This window comes from Chenopodium quinoa, unplaced genomic scaffold, assembly GCF_001683475.1.
Source record: "Chenopodium quinoa cultivar QQ74 unplaced genomic scaffold, ASM168347v1, whole genome shotgun sequence".
Lineage (NCBI taxonomy): Eukaryota > Viridiplantae > Streptophyta > Magnoliopsida > Caryophyllales > Amaranthaceae > Chenopodium > Chenopodium quinoa.
Window position 1 is genome coordinate 35,769 of NW_018743593.1, and position 26,210 is coordinate 61,978.

Sequence of the window (26,210 nt, forward strand, 5' to 3'; positions counted from 1 at the left end):
ATGCTTCCTATGTTCTTCCTAATATTTATGATTGTTAGTATCATGTTAGGGTTAAATATTTAATTTTTATTACTTAGTGACATGCTAGCGTTTTTTATTAATCTTGTTAGTATCATGCCTAGGATCTTGCTATTATTATGCTTTAACATGATAATTTTTAAATAGTTGTTTTGATTATGATTATAATTATTATTATTGTTATGATTTATGATTATTATTATCTTAGTTACTTGATTTTTATTGTTATTGCTTGATCACACCTTTTATGCATGTTTAAAGGGAATTGGTACTTGTAATCACGCTTAATAAGATAATTAATAATCTTGTTTAGGGTTAATTTGATTATAATTCAAGTGATCACCAACATAGATATAACAGGTTTAGGTTAATCCTATTGATTGCATGTTAGTTAGAAAGCGCACATAAATACGATCAGAATAAAGTAGAGGCCTATTATTAGGGAAGGTTCAATCTCTTTTAGGTTGGATTTGTACCTTCATCCCCAAACCCTATTTGGTTCAAGACCTATTGGAGTTGACGATCTCCTGGATCGTTAAGGGGTGTAACCTTCACCTCGTGAACAGTTTACAAGTTCCTAAAAAACTTGTTGGCGACTCTTTTGCCATATCTTCTTTCCCTTTGGACGCCACCATACTTTAGTGTATGATCACAGTGGGGTTCAAGATAGGGGTAATGCTTGAAATATTCCCTACAACTATGAACATCAAAGAAGGTGACCTGGTTCTTAAGGCACTTCGCAAAAATGTGTTGGATCCAAGAGGAAAATTCAGACCAAATTAGTCAGGCCCGTACATTGTTAAAGCCATCTTGTCCGGTGGAGCGACACAATTGGTAGACATGGACGGTAATTGTTTCCACAATTTAACCAACTTGGATCAACTCAAGAAATTCTTTGTCTAGTTGCATGGGTTCATGACCCAATAGAGCTACGTTTGGCATGATTCCTTTTAAGGATACGTAGGCAACCCCTCAAGGGGGCCCGACCACTTTGAAAAAATAAAATCATTCCTCTGACGATCAAGTATACGCGCCAGTTGAGCATTGCGTCACAACAAAACAGAGCTAAAAAAAAGGGGTTGCCGCGGCACGGGACTTTCCACCGTGTCACGGAACAGTCCACCGTGGCGCGGTGGAATTGCAGCAAAAAAAAAAATCCGCGCCACAGGAATTTCCAACGTGTCACGACATTTTCCATCGTGGCACGGTGGAATTCAGACTTTCCGATTTTTTTTTAGTGACGCAATCTTTGCGAATTCAGTTATTTGTTCGATGTTTTCATTCTTCCATTGCGTCCGACTTCTTGACTCGGATATATATATATATAAGGGGTCATTGTAGTTTTTATTTAAGGCGAAATTAAATATGCTATTATTATTGAAATAAAGATGGCTACAATTATTGGCGTCATGCGCCTTATTTTAAAAATTATAAATTATAAATCATATAAGAAAAGAAATACTGATCTAATCCCTCTTCACTTTAGGAACCTCCTTCTCTTTTCAAGTAGGTCGGCCTTCACCATTAATGTGTCTTTTGTAGCCCGAACCGTCACACCCCTAGTCGAACTTCCACTCCTTACACCGTTCTTAGAATTCTTTGGTCGCTTCTCTATATAAACCATCTACTCTTTACCCTCCCCTTTCATATAGTTCTTCCTCTTAGGCATTATAGGAGTCTTAAACTCAATCCCTTGTGTTCTCGGACCGAGACGATCTTTAGCAGGCGCCTTCTTACTTCCGAGACGCCCCTTCACATCAAAGTTGCGTGATCCGACTCGATCCCTTCTACTTCTAGGATTCATCCATGCCTTGTATGCACTAGATAAGGGAGGAGGAGCTTGGTTACTTGCAGAAACGGTCCACAAACGTCTTCCAATCTAATAAGCCTCGTACTTGTGAATATTACATTCGTGCAACGATACTTCACGAGGACTATCGTTATAGCGTGGAACTACTTGTTCAAGTCCATACTGTCGCATCAATCGAGAAGGACAATAAAAAGTCAGTCTTGAGAAACTAGGAACACGGCAATACGGAGTATCTTCGCACCAACCATCCTAGTAAACCTCCACCAAGGCACCACCCAACGAATGGGAAATTCCCTCTTTGTAAAGAAATTCTTCCAATCTTCATACGACATGTTCACAGAGTAATTCTTCTTCCTGCGGATTAGATCGTTAGGACAATATTTTTCAATATCATCAGGGGCTTCAAAAAGTTCTAAACGCTCCATCAACCAAATCTGCAAAAAAAAAATAAAAAAAATGCAGATTTCACCGTGACACGGCAGAATGCACCGTGTCACGGTAAGAATGCAGCATGACACGGTGCCTGTTTTGTGTCACGGGGGCTACTTAGAACACGTTTTTACCTGCAGCAGTACCAGAGAGCCCTTCCTGACGGCTTTCCGGTCAGCTTTTGCTTCGTCAAGGCCGCGTAAAGTTTCTCCAAGGCACGTGGGCATAGGCGATCTCCCAGATTCGACATGTTCAAGCACAAATGCTAGACAAGCATGTCCTACCCTACCGTTTGTAAATAAAAGCTTGCTAAACATGCAAATAATATAAGCCCTTCTACGGTATACATGATAAGAATCAGAGACAGGATGATTGAAATATAAATTTGCAAGTTTTTCTAAGTCTACTTCATTACCACACACAATTTTATTTAAATATGGATCTGTTAGATTCAGATGACGTTCAAAGTCTTGGTAATAATACTCACGTAGGGTAGGCATGGCAATAAGATTTTTGGCAGGAAATCCAAAGATGGCACCGAATTCCTCCAGCAGGGGACAAATTTCATCATAATCAAATTTAAAACAATGTGTTTCTGGACTCCAATAGTCTAGTGCTGCCCTAAGAAACTCATGTTCAATCGCTACATGACTCAGGGCTAGTAAACCCCTAACAGGAAACAATTCCAACTATCTTTTGTCAGCATTGGTAAAAGAACAAGACCAGTAGCGCAAAGTATTATCAAAATTCAGAGACAGTATTATTGAAATATGAAATTCTATTTTGTGTTTCATAATTATGAATATCACGAATATACTGGTTCTATTTTATAGCAAAAACGCTCGGAACTACTCAGAATCTATCTTTCTATACGCGTAAACCACACCGTTATAGAATACGCGCACCGTGACACGGGAATTCCCACCGTGTCACGGGAATTTATGCCGCGACACGACAGATTTTACCGTGACACGGTGTACGGTGCCGTGTCGCGGCGCCCACGCGTTTTTTTTATCCTTTTCCTTTATCTATCCGGATTTTTTATTCTTATCTTCACCGTTTATTTTTTAACTCTGTTTTTCGAGAGTTTCATTCCTAATAAAACTCTCAACTTTTTTTTATTTTAGTATTTTTTTATTATTTTTTACTTTATTATTATTATTTCTATTCATCTTTATTATATTATTTTATTTTTTACTCTTATTTCTATCATTATTTTATTTCTTTATCTTTAGGGAAGTTATAAACCTCGTCCAATTTCCAAACATATTTTTTTTGGAGTAGTTGTAAAACTTATTCATATTTTTCTTTTCTTTTTATTTCTTTTTTCTTTTGAAGAAGGTCGGTACCCTCCACTTACTCCACTTACGCTTTTTTGTCGCGTCATTAATAATTCCACAATCACACACAATGAGTCTAAAGCACACACTAACACACACTAATAAATACATAAACTGTGAATAATGTACAAAATGAGTCATAATAAATAAGCAGCGTCAAGTGTCATCACATTATGTACAAATAAAGACCCTGGGTCAAAAATCTGTAGAACTAGTAGAGTGAGGATCAGTGTCATCTCCAGCCTGTGAATATGGAAGCGGTGAGCCAAAGAGTCCCGCCATCATCCGGGTACGAGGAATAACATCCCTACTAGTCCCTGTAGCTCCAGTAGCAGTCAAACTCAAAGCAGGACCTGTCCAACTGGCAAACGGTGCAGATTGACTCAAAGAAGTAGGAATCATCGGTGGAGGCATCGTCCCATACACTGGAACTGAAAACAAGCCTAGCATCAGGAGAGGAAGCGCTCCAGACGATGGAGCTGAATATAAGCCAAGATCCACATGAGTGATAACAGGCCTAAGCTCGGGCTGTGAAGACTGAGAAAACGACTATCGCTGCCACTGACCCAGACCCTGCAAATGCTAGAACGACTGGGAGGACTAAGGCTGCTGCCACGGAGCCTCCTGAAATGGCTGAGAAAGCTGAGGATCCCGCTAAGACTAAGAATGCCGATGAACCTCAGGAGATCTTCTACCACGACTAGGAACTCCCTCGTCTGAGCCTCTATGCCTCGAGCGCGAGCGGGACCTCCGTCGCTCCTAAAGGACGCAAAAGCAAAAGATGTTAACAATGCAAAATAAAACAAATGGTAGAAATGAGAAAAGTGAACATACCACAAGAACATCGCCAGAACCACTCCGACAACTCGCACCACGCCGAAGCTTGATGATGCAGTACTTCAGAGCGTCAACCAGCTTCATGAATCCCATCATCTTCGGGCGGGTAGGCTGAGAACAAAACAGAGAAAAATCAATAACAAGCGGTATGAACAAGGATGAATAAAGTATCAAAAGCTTACCGGCTCAAAAACATCAGGTAGAGACTCCTGCGCCTGTCTGAAACCCTCTGGCGCGTCAGCAATATGGTCCTCAGTAATACCAATCGACCCTGGGTAGCAGACAGATTGAAGCGGAATCTCAATCCTCCCCATACGGCGAACAATCGTCTGAAAATACGATCGAATAATCAAGTTATTCGACTATTTAAACAGAGACTAGCAACAAACTCCTTAAAAGAAATCCTACCTCAGGTAGTCGGGGTAGAGGAGCCAAAGAGGGAAGCAAGTCCTGCGCATAATCGCCTTCCATACGCACAAGCTCCTGTCAAGAAAAAGTGTAGCACTCACCCCTAATTATCAACTCCCTAAGCAAGCGCGAGTCTAGCATCGACTCCGGTGGAGACAAGCTAGGGCACCACAAAGCGATCACCGCTGTGCTGACGAACAACACGATCCCCTAGATACCAGAAAAAGCATCCAGTACCAACAAAAACAGTGCGGTACGCTGAAAGCTGCAAAGCCTCGGGGATATTAGTCATCCCAGCCCAAGGACGATACTGGACATCAATGAAGCGCCGGAAATAACGTCAAGATAGAAAATAACAGGCTACAAAAGTAATTCTTACACCAATAGAAGAGGTACCTCGGCGTAGCAGCCCGCGTAGCGCAGAGATAGACTCCACCCGTGACTCTCCTTGGTTACGCCAGCTGGCCCCGACAGGGAAGTCATGAACCGCTCCACGACGCTGTCGATGGGCCAATCCCGGAAAGTACTCATAGAACCATAGCTGCAATGAAAAGTAATCTTTGAACACATGAGTCGAACGAATTAAAATAAAACAAGAAGAGGAAAGGATCGTCACCTCTACGACTCTCCATAAACCGTATGCAGTGACAGGGGACTCGTCGTTCAGCTGCCTATAACCATAACGTAACGACAAGAGAACATCGGCATATCCAAGGTTGGCCCAGCTATAGGATCCTATCTCATAGATCTTAAGCAAAGAAGGAAGGTAGCAAACGAGCGCACGCGAACTCCTATCAGGAGAAAGTGTCATGGAAATGAGAATTAAAATGAAGATCCGCACTCTTTGCTCAGGTGATGTCTCCTCCATGTAAAAAAGCACAGGCCAGAACCGAAGCCAACTCTGATCGCCAGCTCCTAGGACCACCTCGAGACACCGGCTGAGTCCTGATATGCTGAACGATCGGACCTAACAAATCGGTTGCCTCCGCCGCTCCCCAAGAAAGATCAGACATCTGTGTTACGGACTGGTGAGTGAAGCGTAGACCACTGATCATGCTAAAGTCTAGAGGGGTCACTACCATCTCCCCCAAGCAAAGTGAAAAGTGTTGGTAGTATCCCAAAAATACTCAGACAACGCGCGAACGACTGTCGCACCACAACCCCGGGGGCTGCGAAACCCTACGAGCGCCGAATAAAAGTCTACTAGACCTGCTGATTCCCAGGCGTTCGTAGCAGGATCCCTCGTGATAATCCGATGAAGTCAAGGAATCAAATCTCCGGCTCCAGAACCGTGATGGCGAAGCGTGCCGTCGACTATGCCGGCAAGTGGACGATGAGAAACGTGGTTCTCACGACAGAAAACCAACTTGTCTGGTGTCCATGGAGGTGGAGCCCACTTACCTCTACTCGTAGAGGGTCGAGGCTCAGACTCTAAGATGTCATCATCCATACCCTTGGGAATCGTGGGAGTGTCCTCCCGAAAAGCCTGACGCCGGCCATGAGTGGAAAGATCGCGATCCCGTCGTCTAGGCATGTTATTATAAAAAATAAAAATCTAAATGCTTAACATCATTTCCTAAGTTATTTAGTAATTTATTTCAAGTTGCATTTTAATAAAAATCTAAATGCTTAGTGTCATTTCCTAAGTTATTTAGTTATTATTTCAAGTTGCATTTTAATAAAAATTTAAATGCTTAGTATCATTTCCTAAGTTATCTAGTTATTTATTGCATTTTCTATTATACGCTAAATTTTTACCTCAAGGCTAAAAACTAGCAAAATAATGGAATTATTTATAGTATTTTGTTTCTCCATGACGAACTAATACTATGTTCTCCTAATTGCATGATACTATGTTCTCCATGACAATGTAGTACATACACAACACAAAACATGTTTCAAAATTGCACGAAAACAATAGATCAACGCGTCATGTCATATTTTACAAGATCTATAACCAATATGTCATCATTTCAAGTGCAAAAGAACAACATGAACAACAAGAACACCATTTCCCACAAGTAGTACCAAAAATGGTGATTTACTTAATTCTTCACCAAATCATGCAATTTTTGTCTCAAATCGCTCACAAACACACATACATACATATACAAGTAAATTCATGGCAAGAATTTTAACATAAACCTCAAAATCAAAAAATCCCCACATTGATTTTTAAGGGGTTTTTAATGAAATTACTCATTTAAAGCAAATTAGAGACAAAAATCAAAGGAAACTTACATGGATCCTTGTGGAGAATCGAAAAAGAAGAAAGTAGCAAAAATTTGGAGCAAAATTGATGAGAATTTAAGCTCCAAAGCTCGAAAAAACCGTGAAGACAACAATACAGGTTGCCGCGACGCGGTCAGTTTAATCCGTGACACGGTGATCATGTCTCGTGTCACAGTGGTTCTGGGAGATGACAGAGCTCTGGTTAGCAACGACGAGATCTGAACAGAAGCATCAACGAGCAGTAGAGGAAATAATAATAAAAAAAACAAAACAAAAAAACAAAAACCCCAGCGGAACAGCCGTGTCACGGGATGGAACTCCGCGTGACGGTAATCACAATCGTGCGCCAGTGTATCCTCGTCGTGGCTCGGTGAGTTGAGCAGCTTAAAATAAAAAAAATGGAGAAGAGGAAGAGCGGAAGTAGCAAGAAATGGCAGAAATGGTGAAGAGCAGCTCGAAATTAAAGACAAAAGAAAAAAGCATCCCGTTACATCCCGTTTCCCGTGCGACGGTTTCCGTTATCGTGTAACGGTAACATATTGAAGTGGCGCACGTGCTCTGGACTAGTCAAAGATGCCAGTTGACTGATATGCAACCACGAAATTTCCCGCGTCACGAGAATTTATTCCGCGTGACGGGGATCCCTGCCATGTGTCGGGAATCTTGCTTCGTGACACGGTGGTCTCGCGCGTGTCTTGCATGTTCCTTGAATCTGTCAGCGAATATTCCTGGCATTTTGACTAAAATTGCGCAATTTTCTGTACAAATTGGACAGTTAGTAAATTACGCGGAAAATTTTAACTGGCGTTTAAAGGGTATCAAAATTACTTTTTTAGCCCCAGTAAGCGTCAAAGTCAATTTGTCGATGTTTTAAACACCTAATATGGTTGGATAGTCGACTTGAAGGTGTGAATCATCTGTGGCCCACGTTTGGGGATAATCGAACTATCATACACTTGCAAATTTCAGCGATTTCAATAGTTGTCGGCTTTCCTCAGGCATGGAAAGCGTTATCGGTGGATTTTTCTTCAATTATAGAAAACCGCCAAGTCGGCTTTCCTCAAGCACAGAAAGCGTTATCGGTGGATTTTTTCTTCAAGTATAGAAAACCGCCAAGTCGGCTTTCCTCAAGCATGGAAAGCGTTATCGGTGGATTTTTTCTTCAAGTATAGAAAACCGCCAAGTCGGCTTTCCTCAAGCATGGAAAGCATTATCGGTGGATTTCTTCAAGCATAGAATGACACCAAATTCATACGTCGACTTTGCTCAGACATGGAAAGTATCATTTGGTAGGTTTCTTCAGGCTTAGAAAGCTACCAAATTCCTCAGTCGGCTTTCCTCAGGCATGGAAAGCGTTTCAACGAACGTTATCCGGTGGATTCCTTCAAGCATAGGAAGCTGCCAAAATCATTTGTCACCGATACATTGGTGCCAGATACGTAATCTATCTTTTTACTCTTTTATCTGTGGAATTAACGTTTTTCTACAGGTATCGGCGTATATAGAGTGATTTAGGATCGCAGAACGTCTTAAATCATTCTCCGTCCCTATCGGCTACTTTGACTATCGTTTTCGAAACTGACGTTTCTACAAAATCAGTCAAAGTGGGGGCTTCTTTAGACACCTAAAAATGTCTCCCTAAAAACAAACCCGATGATGAACAACCTTTCACCGCCACTATTGGTCGGGTTCAGTATTTAATCCCGAGAGTGATTAAAAAATCGTATTATTCAATTTTTGAATAGTCCATGGATCAGTCTTGATGTTTGGTCAAAGCATAGTTTTAATTTCAGCCCAAACTTATTTCACTGTTTTATTATTTAATTTTAGCCAAACCTTTTTATTTTATTGTTTTATTATTTATTTTTGGCCTAAACTTTTTATTTATTTTTATTTACTTATTTTCTTATTTTAGCCCAAATAATAATAAATCAGAAAATGGCCCGAAATTATCAATCGGCACTTAAAATGATGAACGAATTTAGGGTTAAAAATGAATTTAGAAGGAAAAGCGGACTGAAAACTCCCGCGTCACGGCAACAGTCCACCGTGTCACGGGAAACTGTACCGTCTGACGGTGGAGTTCCCCATGACACGGGACACTTGCTGTGACACGGGGGTTTCTGTGTCCTTTCCGCGTAAACCCTTAACGCGTTTTTTTTCCCCGTTCACTAAATATTTCTCGCGTCACACAAAAAGTATACCGTGTCACGGGAATATGTCCCGTCTGACGGTGGGATTTCCCGTGTCACGGTACACTTTTCCGTGTCGCGATATACGTTTTTAGGGTTTTTATCATTTTAGGGTTCCGTGTGTTCCCTCAGCACATTTTTTCTATAAATACCCCCTCATTTCTGATGTACGGGGCATCAATTAATTCTCTATTTTTCTCTCTTCTATGCTCCAGCCTAAACACTAGCCTACCCTTCTTCTTTCAAAATTCCTTCTTCAAGCACTCCCAGAAGTCCGTACTTTACTCGTGGTTCTGTTCTGAAGCCAATGCGTGAAAGGTAGAACTGTTTGAGGGTTTGGCCCCAAATCAACTCTACTTAATTTAATTTAATTTAATTATTGTTTTATTATTATTTCCTTGAAGTTACTAACTCGTTTATTATTTTGTAGTTGCAAGCAAACGGAATCAAAGAAACAATTATGTTCCTTTTTTTCTATTATTTTTTCTAACGTTTTTATATTGTTGGAATTATTGTTGAATTGCTTCCAATATTAATGTTTATTCTATTATTTTTATTGATCACCATATTGCATGTTTAAAGGGAATATGTAATTGAAAATCACGCCTAATAAGATAATTTGGACAACAGGTTTAGGTTCCTTTTTAATCTTGTTATTTAATCAAGTGATCACAATTTTTTAGAATTATATGTTGCATTAATATTCAGCCAATTTAGCATAATAATAGTTTGGAGAAAATTGAATATTTTGTTTGTATGCCTTTGAGATTGCAGGAATCACTTTTTACAATAAGAATCGAGTAGAGGCAAATACGGGCGAATGTGACTCCATGACTCACTTCGTACCATCATCCCCGATCCTAATTTCGTGGTTCTGAACCATATGGAGTTAGTAATCTCATGGATTATGAATGGGGTGTAACGTTCACGGGTCAATCGTTGTTGGCTATCGTTGTCCCTTATTCGTGGTTGCCTTTTATGATCCGTGAACGGTTTACAAGTTCCTTAAAAACTTGTTGGCGGCTCCCTACTTTCCTTGTCCCTAATCGTATATGTCAATTCCCACTTCCTATGAGTGCCAAGCATATTCACCACATGCTTTAACGTAGGCGCACTTCAAGCGACGCCTACAATTACATAAGTAAAAACTTCATCCGATATGAAACAAAATATAGCACCTTGGAAAAGACAAGCCTAGCATTAGTGTGGGCAACCAAAAAATGACGACATTATATGTTACCACACACTACTCATGTGATTTCTCAACAAAATCCGATAAAGTATTTGTTTGAACAACCACCCATACAAGGAAGGATATCTAAGTGGTTGGTGATATTGGCCGAATTTGAGTTAAAATATATTCCCAAAAAATTAATGAAAGGAAAAGTAAGTTCCGACTTTCTGGCACAACATCCAATTCAAACAAGCCGTGCAAAAACTACTCATCTTCCGGATGAAGAGATTCTCATGACACAAGATGACAAATGGGTAATGTAATTCAACGGTGCGTCCAATCAAAAAGGATGTGGCGTAGGAGTGTTACCCATAAGTCCAGAGGAAGCACATACTCCAATCTCTGTTAAATTAGACTTTGAGGTTACTAATAATGTCGCAGAATGTGAAGCGTGCATTATTGGATTATAAGCAGCAGCTATCATAGGTGTGCAAAAATTAGAGGTATATGGAGACTCCAGTTTGATCATAAATCATATACTAAAAAAAATGGAAGATAAAGAACTCCACAATTGTATTATACCAAGAACACCTAGAGCAACTCATTGGGCATTTTTAACATATTGATTTTAAATATCTCCCAAGGGATGACAATCAATTTGCCGATGCTCTAGAAAAATTAGCCTCAATGATCAACATTCCAGATCACTTAAATATGATGCCATTATGCGTTGATAGAAGAGAAGAACCAGCGTATTGCAACGCAATTGAGGAAATAAATGACATCGAAGGAGATAGTCCCTGGTATGATCATATTCTCCAATATATTACTCATGGCACATATCCCGAAAATACTTCATCGAAAGATCAACGAGCCTTACGAACACTTGCGGCCCAATATGGTCTGTTAAATGGTCAATTATGCAAAAAAGGACCTAATGGTCAAAGTTTATTATGTATAGACCAACTGGAAGCCATACGCCTTATGAAAAATACTCACAAAGGTGTTTGTGGGCCTCACATGAATGGTAAAATGCTTTCAAAAATAAATTCACGACAAGGGTACTATTGGTCCACTATGGAACATGATTGCATATAATATGTTAAAAAATGTCCAGAGGGCAAAATGTTCGATAATTTACAACACCTTCCACCATCTAAACTATACAATCTCACTTCCCCTTGGCCTTTTTCAACTTAGGAAATTGACAAAATTGGAAAAATCTCTCCAACAGGAGTAGGAGGGCACGAGTACATATTAGTAGCCATCGATTACTTCATTAAGTGGATTGAGGCTGCTTCTTACGTGAATATCTGTAGACACCCAAATGTGTCTCCCCAAAACCAAACTCCGTGATGAATACCTTTCATGTCATTTGATTATCAAACAAAGCAAAAGTGTGAAAAGTCTAGTGATGAGGATGTTTTTATTAAAATATCTCTTCTTTCTATTTTTGAAAATATTTCTTTTCTTATTTTATTTATGAAAAACGTGCATTCCAGTTTAGTTTGGTCTATGATAAGGGTTCAATAATGGTGTAGTTTGATGGGGTTGAAAAGACCTTTCCAACGATATATTTTAAGCCCAATTCCGATGAATAATGAGGAAGTTATGGCCAAAATACTAAATTGGGCCCGATTTGGTATATATATGCGGCCCAATGATCTAGAGGAGGGCCTATTATTAATTATCATTCCTAAATCTATTAGGAATGTTTATAGTCTTCTAGAATACTCTAGAAGGTTCTTTTAAATCCTAATGGAGTTAGGATTGATAATTATGTTTAGAAGAGTTTAAAATTGAATAAAACTACTCCTTTTTAGAGTCCTTGTTTTGCACAAAGTGAAATATATTCAGACTTTATTTTCGTTCCTCATAATCTTTATCCAAATATTATATGGTTGGATAGATCTTGTAATTATCTTTCCAATAATATATTATAGTATTAAATCCGAGCTATAACGAAAAAGATAAGAATTAGATATGAAACTCTATCCAAAACTGACAACCCTTCCACTATTTTGGCCATATCTTTTTATCTACAAAATATTTTAATCGGATTCAAATTGGGTTGGAAAGTAGACTTAAAGAGATTTTCAAAGAAATTTTATATGATTTATTTAGACCTCTGGATCAAAAGACATGATAAAAACAAAATCCGCAAAAACTGTTTTCCAGCGTCTGACGACAGAACCACCGTCTGGCACCATACCTTGCGTCTGGCGCTAGACCTAGCGTATGGCGCTAAAGTCTCAGCGTTTGGCGCCACGCGCGTGTTTGACATTGCGATCGTGTTTTATTCTTTTCGAAACTCTGATTCGTTTTTTTATCATATCCGGCTGATTTTCTCTATAAATAGCCTCCTAAAATTCTGTTTTCAATCATCAACAACTATCAATTCTCATCAATTCTTTCTAGCATCAACTCTCTCTAATTCTCTTGATTATTCTGTCATCAAGAATTTCTTGATGATATCTTTCTAAAGCAACCCTTTTATAAATACAATTTCTCATACATTAGCACTAGACACACCTAGCATAATTCGAAGTTGTCTTCGCCCTAGACATGAAAGGTTTTAATTTCTGAGGGTTTGGTCCCAATTCTTTATTTCAATTATTTAATTTAATTTTTTTGATTTTATATTTAGTTTGAAGTTAGTAACGCGTGTATTTTGTTATTAGAAAGAGGTACGAGGCATCCAAGTAAGTGCTTTAATTGATTTATTGATATTATGATTCCTAGAAATCATGTCTAAGTTGTTATTATGATTCCTAATGTCATGTTAGGGTGTTTTGATCTTCCTAGTATCATGTTTATAGTAACAAATATAATTTCTAATATCAAATATGATAATTGTGATTTCTGCGGTGCTTCCTATTTTCTTCCTAATATGTCATGTTAGTATCATGTTAGGGTTAAAGCTTTGATTTTTATTGTTTAGTGACATGCTAGGGTTTGTTATTAATCTTGTTAGTATCATGCCTAGGACCTTGTTATGATTATACTTTAACATGATTATTATAATTATGATCATGATTATGATTATGGTTATTTTTATTATTTTTATTATTATGTTGCTTGATGCTTATTGTTATTGCTTGATCACACCTTTTATCCATGTTCAAAGGGAATTAGTACTTGTAATCACGCTTAATAAGATAATTAATAATCTTGTTTTGGGTTAATATGATTATAATTCAAGTGATCGCCGATAATAGTTTTATTTGTGCATTAATATTCAACCAACATAGATAAACAGGTTTAGGGTTAAACCTGTTGATTGCATGTTGATCAGAAAGCGCACAAGAATACGATCAGAATAAAGTAGAGGCCTATTATTGGGGCAGGTTCAATCTCTTTTAGGTTGGATTTGTATCTTCATCCCCGAACACCAGTCATGGTTCCAGACCTATTGGAGTTGACGATCTCCTGGATCGTTAAGGGGTGTAACCTTCATCTTGTGAACGGTTTACAAGTTCCTAAAACTTATCGGCGACTCTTTTGCTCTATCTTCCTTCCTTTTGGACGCCACCGTACTTTAGTGTATAATCACAGTGGGGTTCAAGTTTGGGGTAATGCTTGAAATATTCCCTACAATTTTTGGCGACTCCACTAGGGAGGATTTCTATTTTAATTCCTGAAAATTTATTTCGGCAATGATTTAGAATGAGTGGATGAGACTTGAAAAGTTCTAAGTATTTCATGTGCGTAATTTTGATTAACTTTATTGTCATATGCATAAAAAAGATCTCATTAGAAAGACCATCTGTAATAAGTTAAAAACATAGGATTTTTACACGTAGGAAATTTGAGGAATATCATTCACAACTAGGTTTGAAATAATGCTGCGCGAAACTGGAAAATTTTATCGAGCACAGAAAGCTGCTGAGGTATGTAGGAACTAGCGTTAGAAAACAGAGTCTAGCAACGAGGATTTGAATTTGGCGCCAGGCGCCAGAGCTAAATCGCGGCGACAACCTCTATTCCCTGGCACCAAGTTCTTCCAATACCGAGCCAGAAATATGCGTTCTAATTTTGACCAGTTTATAGCATTCTTTGCTCGATCCTACTTCCTGATTGAGTTTTTCTCAGTTTTATGAAACCCATATGTGTTCTACATATGGACATAACCCTCTGGGAATTCATGATCCATCTACTTGATTGAACGCTCTGTGCAACAAAGGGTACATCCGAGAATGTTGAATTCACTAAACCATGGAAGCGAGTTTTTAACTCGCGGTGTCCCATCCACTCGCGCCAACCCTTCAAAAGGTAAGGCTTACGCGCAGTGCATCCGGACAATTAAGCATGGACCCTCTTTTACCAACCCATATCCAGAACTTTAGAGAACATGATCCATGGTAATTGGATAGGTCCCTACCGCGTAATTGAAATCCTATCAGGAGGAGCCGTCAGATTAATGGATATCGGAGGACATGAAATTCTCCAATTAATAAACATTGATCGACTTATGAAATATTACTTAGGAAATCCGGATATAATCGTTCACGCATACAACCATTTTTAATTAGCATTCAATTGAAAGAATCTAAGTGTTATGCATTTTACCAAATAACACGATAAAATACATAACACTTGGGGGGGGGGGGGTAATTTAGAAATAATAAACCGTTCTAAGTGTTCAAATTTATTTGAACATTACGAAAAAATCTTAACACTTGGGCGAGGTAATAATATAAAATTTTAAAATTTTTTTGACTCGAGACATTCGTAGCACAGGTGTCACGCGCAACAGGAAGAGATGCGCGTGGATATCACACGCAACAGATTTCGTAGCGCGCGACAGGCTCGCGCAACTATAGATGTTGCGCGCGCCACCTGATGATAAACTGCGAACCCGAATTTTTACGTTTGAATGAAGTTGCGATTTCTACTTGCGGCAAAAAGAGGGTTTTCTTAAATATACCATATACTCGAAAAATAAAATTAAACTTTGATTTAATTCTTTTAAACAAGGTTTGATTAATTTTTCATTTAATTTCTTCCTGAGAGATTAAAGAAAATAAAAAAAATACATGAAAAAAAAACATTAGAACTATGGAAAGACCTGATTTCCTAATGCTATTATGTAGGCAATCTTTATGATTCGGTCATATCAAAATATAAAAATGTAAAGCTCATTTTATTTCATTCAAATTTAAAAATAGAGACATTGTTGAACTAGATTGTAAACGGAAAAAACATAGTAGTGATTACACTTTATTCAATTTAAAACTAATGGCGAAACTGTGTAACACTCTAAGGTTTTACTATGTCCTCAATTGTCACAGACGATAGAGGAGTAGTTTCCATCGTAGTATTTTCAGAAGCCTTGGAGCTCTCCCCTACAGTCTTCTTCTTCACCCAAACATTGTTTTTCAATTTAGGGATTGGAGCCTTTGCAACCTGTTTTCCTTTCCCTTTGACTATTGGAGCTTTCTTACGAGTATTTGGTGAAGGTTCTTTGATGTTCACACCTTATTGCGCGGGTTTGGAGGGAGCTTTCCTTTTTGTTTCCTTCGAACAAGCCTTAGGGGATGAGAAGTCTAATTTTCTTCTCACTCCTTTGTTTTGGCCACTAGGAGGAGTAGTAGTGGTTGAATGCATCAAAGGCTTAGGTGGATTACGAGCGGTGGCGGCTTGAAGTTGAGATCGAGCCTTGTTTAATTCGCCCTTATCCGCCACATTCATCCAAGCTTTGTAAATAGAAGATAATGCAATACTCGTAGTAGAATTTTGTACTACCCATCTAGGATGACTTGACCAATACTCCATCCAACGAAAAATTCGCTCGGGTCTAAAAATCACATCTTTAGGGGCATCACAATCTTGCAGTGGGAATAAATTGTTTCATCCCGTATTGTCTCATTACCCTGCAAGAGAAAATATAAGTAGTTCTAGATAGGCCTAAAAGCCTAATGTAAGGGCAATTGAGACTATTCCCAATCATACTATTTAAGTTCCACTAAGGAATCACAAAGCGTATGTTAGGAACCCCATGACAGAAAAAAGATGTCCATTCCTCTTCGTTCTTATGCTTATAAAGGATTCGACGTCCAAGGAATGTCCTTACTCCATTAGCCTCAAGGTTTTGTGGCTGATCAACAATTCGCAAGCGCTCCATGAGCCAAATCTGAAAAAAAAGAGAAAAAAAAAATAAGTTTGCGATTTTTTACACAAGCAGGTGGCGCGCGCAACAAAGAAGATTGCGCTAGTCATGCCAGCGCAACTTTGTAACTTGCGCTGATAAACGAAGATAAAAAAGTACGTGTAATAGGAGTGGACTTCCCGTGAAACCGTTTTTGTTAGGGTCTCCTCTAAGGCGATTCAAACATAGAACGGTTTTCGCCAAAGCAAGAGGAGCGGGTGAATGACATCCCTCTATATGCTCTACTATGGACACCATGGAATAATCTCTGTATTCTTTGCCTCTCCTAAGTAAACAATTAACAACAAGACAATAACATAAAGCACAAATTTTAAAGCGTTTTTTAGTCAAGTTGTCACAAGGGGCGACAAAATGTTCAATAAATTGAATCAAGTTCACGACTTCTTCAGTTCCAATGTTGGTCATATCATTGTCAGACAAGCCTTGGAATATAGGTTTGGGATCCAACAAGGTAGGCAAATAAGTCACAGGGAGAGTATTTGTAGAGAAACCTAGAAAGGCCTCAAACTCACAGGGAAGGGGGACAATTTCGTCCCCTTTAAACAAGAAAAGGTGGTGGTTAGAGTCCCAATGGTTGACTGCGACATGAAGAAAATCAAAGTTAACCACTAGTTGCATATAATTCAATAGAGGGTCTAGGTGGTAAATTTTGAAAGCTAGTTTGTCCTCGGTTGAAAGGGAAGTCACCCATTGCTTCAAACGTTGTTTAAAGGTCTTCACCATTGTTCAAAAAAAAAGAATGAGAATTTAGAGAGATTAATTCATTTTAGTTTTTTATATTACTAAGCGGATGAATGCGAGCGCGCAACTAACTCACTCTGTTGCGCGCGCCTCCCCTGTCGCAGCATGTGACTTGGATTTATTTTCGTATTTTGGCTCACATAATCTTCACGAAATCTTAAGCCGAATCATACGCTTGCCTTTTAACCCTTTGTGTCCTTTTTCTTGCCTACTTTCTTATTTTCTTTTTATTCTCCTTTTATTTTCTTTTTATTTTCTTTTTTTATTTTTCTACTTCCTTATTTTCTTTTTTATTATTTTATTATTTTCTTTTTTCTCTTTTTTCTTCTTTTTTTCTTTTCGCCTTCATTTTTTCCAAGTTTTGGTTATTTTTTCGAGGGGGGTAAGTCGGGAACCCTTTCCCTCCCTCGAAATTTTTTTTCTCTGCTTTTAATAATAAAAATAATAATAATGTACGCATGGAAACAAAAATATATAAAAATGATTACATACATACAAATGTGTCATATGTACAACAATGCAAATATATATATATATATATATATATATATATATATATATATATATATATATATATATATATATATATATATATATATATATATATATATACATCTGCTACCCAAAAAAAAAAATATGTGTACAAGAGGAATCAGGGTGCTCGGCGACTACTAGACGGTTGTTGCACATCCTGCAAAATCCAAAACGAAGATTAATACATGAAATGTAATAACTTCGTTGAAAAGAAAAGAAATAAAACTTACCGCGATCATCCGATGATCATGGCATGATAAAGTCCTCACCATGCCGTTCACAGTTTTTCGCGGAACCTGTTCCAAGAATACATGGACAGTTAGTAAACAAATGAATATGAAACAAAAAATAAATAGAAATATTTAATTACATATACACGAAAGACATACCGACTCAACCGTCTCACGTACAAACGATATCCCCTCATCATCCTCCGCTGCTGGAAGGGTCTCACGAATTACCGATCCGACAACATTGGTATACGTGATCTCCGCTGTAAGAGGCACCCAACCACCTAGCTTGACCCGCTAAAACAAATATGACAAAAAACAATAAAAGGGTCAAAGTTCCGGAAAAATAAATAGAAACAAGAAAAAGAGAGAGTTAGAGTACTATCCGGAACAAAAGCCGGGAAAGGAGTCAGCCTGGATGCTATAAAAGTCGGATAAGAAACCTCCAGCAGCACTAGCTGCTCCGCTGGATGTCCAAGGATCGCCTGAGCTCGATCCTCGGTAGACAACAAGTCCGGACGTAACATCCGGATCGGAGGATACGTAGGAACCAAAGGCTCCTCGGACGAAAGCTGCCAGAGAACACGCTCGCCTAAAAACCAAGCGTCTGTCCTCTGGAGCACCGAGAGTCCCGGAAACAGCAACGAACCATGCCAGACCGGATAGCCTCAGGGACTCCGACAATCAAACTCCAAGGATGGAGATCGATCTATAAAACACAACCACATGAAAAATCGTTAGAAGATAAATAAAATCAAAAAATACACATGTAGTTGGAATACTCACCGATGCACGAGTCGCCGCAAGGATCCTCTGGCAAAAGTCGCCGGCAGAAGTGGCTCGTCTCTTCTCAATTTCGACAATCGATGGCCGATAGGAAAACGAGCAGCCCCAAGCACCCTGGGGACTAAGAAAGGCAGGTACGAGTATCCCCAAGCCTGAAACCGAGAAAAGATAAGCCTAAAGGAAAAAAGAAAAAGTAATTGCCGAAAGAAGCTTAAAACACGTACCTCAAGGATACGACCATGCCACGTAAGGGAGATCCGAGGCACCTTAGTAGTTGCCGCGGAATCCATCACCCGGGTCGCCTTGTCCATAGTTGTAAGCATACGGGCATACGACACTGACAAGTGCACATTAGGGCGCGCTTTAAGGCATATAAATGGGTGATTTTGGATGTATTTTGGCCCGTTTTGGTCGTTTATTTCCTTGTTACACTCGTTTCCTTCATATTACGTGCTTCACGGGTTTCGGTCTGTTTTTGGTGTGTTAACAGGTATAGTTGACCAAGTTATGTCGAATCCCAAACCATTGGTGCGTAATCAGGCTATTATCGATCCTAGTCCACCAAGCTAAGGCTTTGCTGCGGTTCTCAAGGCCTTGAAAGGAAAGTTAAGTAGCAGGCAAGGCAGAACAGTTCACAAATATGACACATGTTCACTATTTTGCTCACAACTTTCAGAATACAAATGATAATGGAGTGATTTCAATTGCATTGGAAAGTAGACTTGAAGAGCTTTCTAACGATATATTGCACGCCTCAAACGAAGCTCTGGATAAGAAGTCGTGACTGTTTTAAGAAGACCAAAGTTCCTGCAACCTTCCTGCCTATGATGCACGGCCGTGCCAGGCATTAGCACGGCCGTGCCAGATTCAGCACGGCCGTGCCAGATTCAGCACGGCCGTGCCAGATTCAGCACGGCCGTGCCAGATTCAGCACGGCCGTGCTAGGCATTAGCACGGCCGTGCCAAGCCAATTTCTATGCCCGTGCCAGTGCCAGATTCAGCACGGTCGTGCCAGGCATTAGCACGGCCGTGCCAGATTCAGCACGGCCGTGCCAGGCATTAGCACGGCCGTGCCAAATTCAGCACGGCCGTGCCATAATTGAAGATATTGCGGATCAGCTACTGCCATGCTTGCACGGTCGTGCCACTTCTAGCACGACCGTGCCAAATACAGCACGGCCGTGCTGATCCAGGGTTAACTGCGCGCTTGACTTCTCCGCATTAGAAGACGTATATAAGGCCCAACTTTAAGAGGATTCCTCAGACAGTTTTAGAGATAGTTTTGAGAGCCTTTGTAGAGAGTTATTGGAGAACGTTCTTAGTATTAGAGATTCATTAGTTTTCTTAGAGATATTTCTAGAGATTTTAGTTTTCTTGGATTGATTTGAAGCAAGATTTGCGAAGATTCTTTGTATTATTCATTGACGACGGATATCAAAGTTATGAACTTTTCCATTGATTCGCATCAATACAATTGGTATTATTCATTCTTGTTTATTAATCAAGCTTTATTATTCCTTAATCAGAATTCATGTTTATATCTATTATTCTTTTGGAATTCATTATTGCTTTGATTATGAATATGTGTGAGTAGTCTCCTAGCTAGGGTTTCGGGATGAAACCCGGCCTAGGTAATCTATGTAATTGAGGATTGATTTTGATAAACGGATTGTGATTAAATTGATTATATGCGATTGCATGTTAATTCATTATAATAGGAGTAGCTAACCTAGAATCTTGATTTTGATTGCATGATATCCTTGATTTGAACAAGAGATTGTGAATTGAGTATTTCATTATTGAATGTGGTTTGATTATGTATCGAGTAATGTTAAGTGCATGAGAAATCCAGGCTTAGTATTGCCCGTTGTCTTCCTATCACATGATATTGATCAGACATATAGTTTTTGCATATCCCGTTTGTCTCTGTGATTCCTTGTTGCGTAGTTACTGATGGTTTGGTGAATTCCCGTTCTCCCTAGTGTCTTATTTTATTGATTTATTCCATCTTACTAGTAGTATTTTAGAACACCATTTTCCATTGATTTCGAACTAGCTTAGGTTTAAGATTGATTTGCAATTACTCTCGTTCCTCGTGGACCGAACCTTTATTTTCCATTGTACTTGGTTATAGGGTGTTCGTATAAGTATTGTTTGATTGAGAGTTAGATTGTAGCGACCGATTTAACCCTTGTCAAAATGGCGCCGTTGCCGGGGAACGGTGTTTGTTAATTGCTTTTTGATTTCTTGAGTCTAGTTCATCATTAAAAAAGCACAAAAAGATTTTTCCCTTTTGGCTACACTTGTAGCCCTGCTATTTAATTGGTTTGGTTAGTGTGTATGCGCAGGTCTAAACAGAGAGAATTAATACCCTTCGATCCAAAAATCGAAAGAACTTTGAAGAGAAATCGTAAATCTCGATTGACGTCATCAAACTCTTAAGGAAAGGAACACAACACACAACAGGTTCCAATGGCAGACATACCGCGCCAACCCAATCGATCAGCACCATGACCCCTTAAGGAGTTGGGAACTCCTGGGGCGTATAGAGCTTCAAGTGGGATTGCTCCACCCACTACTGAGGCCAATGATTTCGAGATCCGGCCGGCTATGATCACCCTCATCGAGAGAAGGCAGTTTAGTGGTGCCAAGCATGAGAGCCCTTTGGCTCATTTGAACGAATTTGAGAAGTACTGCAATACCATCAAGGTTAATGGGGTGAATCAAGAGTTCGTGAGATTGAAGCTTTTCCCCTTTTCACTTATTGGGAGAGCTCTCGAATGGTTAGAGAAGGAGGTGAAGCCGAACTCTCTACACACTTGGGATGATGCCACGACAGCATTCTTGGGAAGATTTTATTCCCAAAAGAAGACGGTCGATGCTAGAGCTTTGATCCAGGGATTTCGGCAAAGGAGTGGGGAGTCAATCTACGAAGCATGGGAAAGGTACAAGGAGTATCAAAGAGAGTGCCCACACCACGGAATCCTAACATATCAAGTTTTACAGATTTTCTATGGAGGATTGAGTCCTCAAGGGAAGACCAGTTTGGATGCGGGAGCAGGTGGCCCCATTATGAACAAAACCGAAGAAGAAGTCATTGATATCATAGAAGATGTGGTACGACACCACATGGATTGGCAAGATGGAGAGCGAGAGGCCATGAGCAAGAGTGGAGGAGCGGTCTATTCGGTAGACCATCTTAATGCAATCGGGAATTTGACATCACAAATTGTAAATCTAGGTAAGGAAATGTCAATTATCAAAGAGAAGCTCAACGCTCCACCGCATCAAAATCTTCCATCCTATTCTAAGGGAGCAGGTATGCACTCTAACTCTAATAATATGCCTGCTGGATGTATATTCTGTGAAAACTGTGGGTCTTATGACCATGATACCTCTTCCTGTAACGTAGATTCCCAATTTCAATCCAACTATAATGATGGTAATGAGTGTGATAATGAACAAGTCAATGCCTTGTCTTATGATAATAGACCTAGAAATGACAATAACAGATATTTACCACCTAATCAAAGAGGGAACAATTATAATCAACAGGGTAATAATTCTGACTACCAACAGCAAAACCAGTGGGGAAACAGGAACCAAAGGGACCAAAATCCCCAAGGGTCTTATAATCAACATGGTAATTTTGGTAATCAGAATAATTACCAACAAAATGCAGGTAATCAAGGGCAATACAATCAGAACATTAATGCCAATAACAGGGGAAATTGGAATAACAATGGTAACAGGAACAACTTCCAAAATTAAAATCCCCAACAGTCTAATGCGCGTGGCTCCCGAGCCTCTAATGACAACTACAATGCTCAAGGACCATCGCAAAGGACTAGTTTGGAGGAGATGATGGAAGCACAAACCAAAATGTTCAACACTTTCATGGCCACCAGTGACAAAAAGTTTAATGAAGTGATGACACATAATAAAATGCTTGAAACCCAGATTTCTCAGTTGGCTAGTGCTATAAAGGATGGGGTTGGAGTGTCAAAACTCCCACCTCAAGGTATTGAACCTAAAAACTCTGTAAATGCTATCACCACTAGGAGTGGAAAGACATTGAGGGGGAGCGATGAAGTAGTACCCCCTAGGAGTCAATCTGTGACTACACCTACCACTGATTCTGTTATAGAGAGTGAGGAGGAGAGGACCGGAGAGAATGATAAAACTGTAGAGGTCTTAAATGAAAAGGAAGTAACACAAGTCAAAGAACCCAATCTATTGCAAAAACTTCCTTACCCCCATAAGTTTGTGAGACATAAGCTAGATGCCCAATTCGGGAAGTTTTTAGAGACCTTGAGAGAAGTCCACCTTTCTATACCATTCACCGACGCTATAAAACAAATGCCTAACTATGCTAGGTTTTTAAAAGATATATTGAGTGGTAGAAGAAACTGTGAAGGGGTAGAAACTGTTAACCTCACTGAACACTGTAGTGCTATAATAATGAACAAAATGCCTCCAAAGTTAGGAGATCCGGGTAGCTTTTCAATCCCTTGTGCTATAAACAAAATGAATATTGATAATGCTTTGTGTGATCTTGGAGCTAGTGTTAGTCTCATGCCATATTCTGTTTATCAACGATTAAATATAGGAGAACTTCTTCCCACTAACATATCCCTTCAATTAGCCGATCGATCGATCAAATTTCCAAAGGGTAAAGTTGAAGATGTTCCCCTAAGGGTGGGGAAGTTTGTCATACCTGTTGACTTTGTGGTCCTAGATATGGATGAGGATGTTCATACACCTATAATTCTAGGACTTCCTTTCCTAGCTACTTCGGGGGCCCTTATTGATGTAAAGGGTGCCAAGATTTCATTGAAAGTAGGAAAGGAGGTTTTAGATTTTGATTTAAATAAAACTATGTAATATCCTTGTTCTAATTCTGATAATTGCATGATGGTTGACACTGTTGATTCCATTGTCTCTGATATGCGTAACGAATTATTCTATACTAATCATGATTTTGAGTTGAATGAGAACAAGGAAAACCGGGACATGGAGGAGCAATTTCTAGATGCATTAGATGTGGCCACTACAAAGGAGGCTAATGAAGCACCAAAGGTAAAGCTTAAACCCCTTCCAACACATCAAGGAAGGGTTTCCCCTGTGTTTGTAGTACCTAAGAAAGGGGCGGTGACTATTGTCAAGAATAAGAATGGTGAGCTTATCTCCACTGCAATGGCAAGTATTGATTATGGGTAACCTGTAATCCATGTGTTGCTTCAAGCTAATGACGTTAAAGAAGCGCTTCCGGGAGGCAACCCGAGACCCAGTCAATGAGGTACTTTTCTCTTTCCCTTTTTGCCTTCTAGGTAGTCTCTCGATGCCCGACATTGAGGACAATGTCTATACTAGCTTGGGGGGGGGGTGAATGGTTTCCTTGTTGATTTTCCCTTGTTTTTCTTCATATTCCTATGAAAAAATAAAAAAAACGAGTTTCTTTCGGTTTCGTTTTGGTTTGTTTCTATCTAACCTGTGCAGATATGAAGACTCATGGAGGTAGCATTAGGAGCTTCGCCGCATCTCATGTTGTCTTAGTGTGTTTTCAAGAAGCATTTGGTGAAATCTTTCCCTTTTTCCTTTAGTTTTTTTTGTTTTTGTGTGCAATAAAGGAAAAGCTTCTGTTATGAGAATGTGTAGTCTAGTTTATATGATTTGCCTCATAGTCTTTTCCTATATTTTTGGATCATGATAAACTTGTCTAATTGCATAAACTTTTGGAATAATGCTCATATTTGGATTCGAAACGTGAATGAATGTGTGTGGAATATCTATTTCTACTTAAGCCAGTGATGAATACACAGTTTGAGTCTATTGTTGATCAATGTAGACGAGTCTAGGCGAAGGTAGTTGGTTAGAACACTTTTGTCATGTGAAACTCTATGCCTTTGGGCTGTGGTAAGATGGAGTCGCTTCCCATTTGTGGATTTGATCCCCTTAATTGGTAGTTGATTTGTTTTTGAATCCCGTGAGGTTTTATTGTTCTAGCCTTCATCATTCTTCTTGAGTGGCATATTTGGATCCTTGATTACGCATGTTTCGATCTTTGTGTTGACTTGTAGCTCCCAAGACCGACTTGACACTTTTAAGGGAGGAAGAGGGCACCTTTTTCATTTTTCTTATTCTTGTTCCTTTTGTTTTGTTACAAATTAATTTTCTTTTTACATCATCTTACTTGCTAACCATGTTGAGCCTTTAATTCCATTCTTGGTTACCCATGTTACAAACCCGATGGCCGATGTTTTACCAACCCTTAGTTGTGAAGCGTTTACCTCGCAAGGTTTGTTTGAGCTTATTGTGTATAAATCAAGAATAATGATCGATAGTTGGTTTGAGCAAGTTTGAAAGTGAGCTTAATTGCAAAGATGTAATATGAAAATTTGTTTTTGAAAAAAAAAAAAAAAAGAAAAAGAAAAGAAAATAAAAAAAAGGAGAAAAGCCGTCCGAATTGTGAAAAAGGCGAGGACATACGAATAAAAGCTTTGAAGTTTGAAAAAGGTGATTTGAGTGTGTATAACATAGAGAGTTTGGGATGTGTAAAAGTGTGATCAATGTTTATTGTGGAATGTGAATTGCATCTTTTGAACTATTATTTTTGAGAATTGTGATTCTTGCGCTTCATTTAGGAATTAACCCCATTTTTTAAATTATTTTCACCTACCTTACCCATTGCCAATACATTACAACCCTTTAAGACCCTTAGACTTTAGAGGTGTTCGGTTCTCAAACGGTGGAGGGAGATACCTTTCAACCCTATGGAAAGATTATGCGTAATCGAGATGTCGGGATACCTTTGTTATTTCCTCAAAATATCACTTTTTCCGGTTCCTTCGAGGAATCACGAGGGGCCAATTAGGGTGGTGATTTGAAGCAAAAGGGGGGGACGTGGCCGGTTTGGTTGGGTTTAGAGGGAAGCATGACTTCTTTGTTCTCTATGCTTGGTTTAGGTTTTGTTTGCATTTTGATCAACGATACCTTGGATTGTGTGTCTCGTTGCTTGTTTGAGTGAGTTTTCATTCCGTGCATGGTTGTTCTAAGTAGGATCCATTGACTTCATTCCGTGCTAAATTGGATTTATATGTAATGGCAATAGTTTATTTGATCATGTGTGTGTGTGTATCCCTTAGTTTTACTCGAGGACTAGCAAAAGTGTAGCTTCGGGGATTTTGACAAGCGCACATTAGGGCGCTCTTTAAGGCATATAAATGGGTGATTTTGGATGTATTTAGGCCCGTTTTGGTCGTTTATTACCTTGTTACACTCGTTTCCTTCATATTACGTGCTTCACGGGT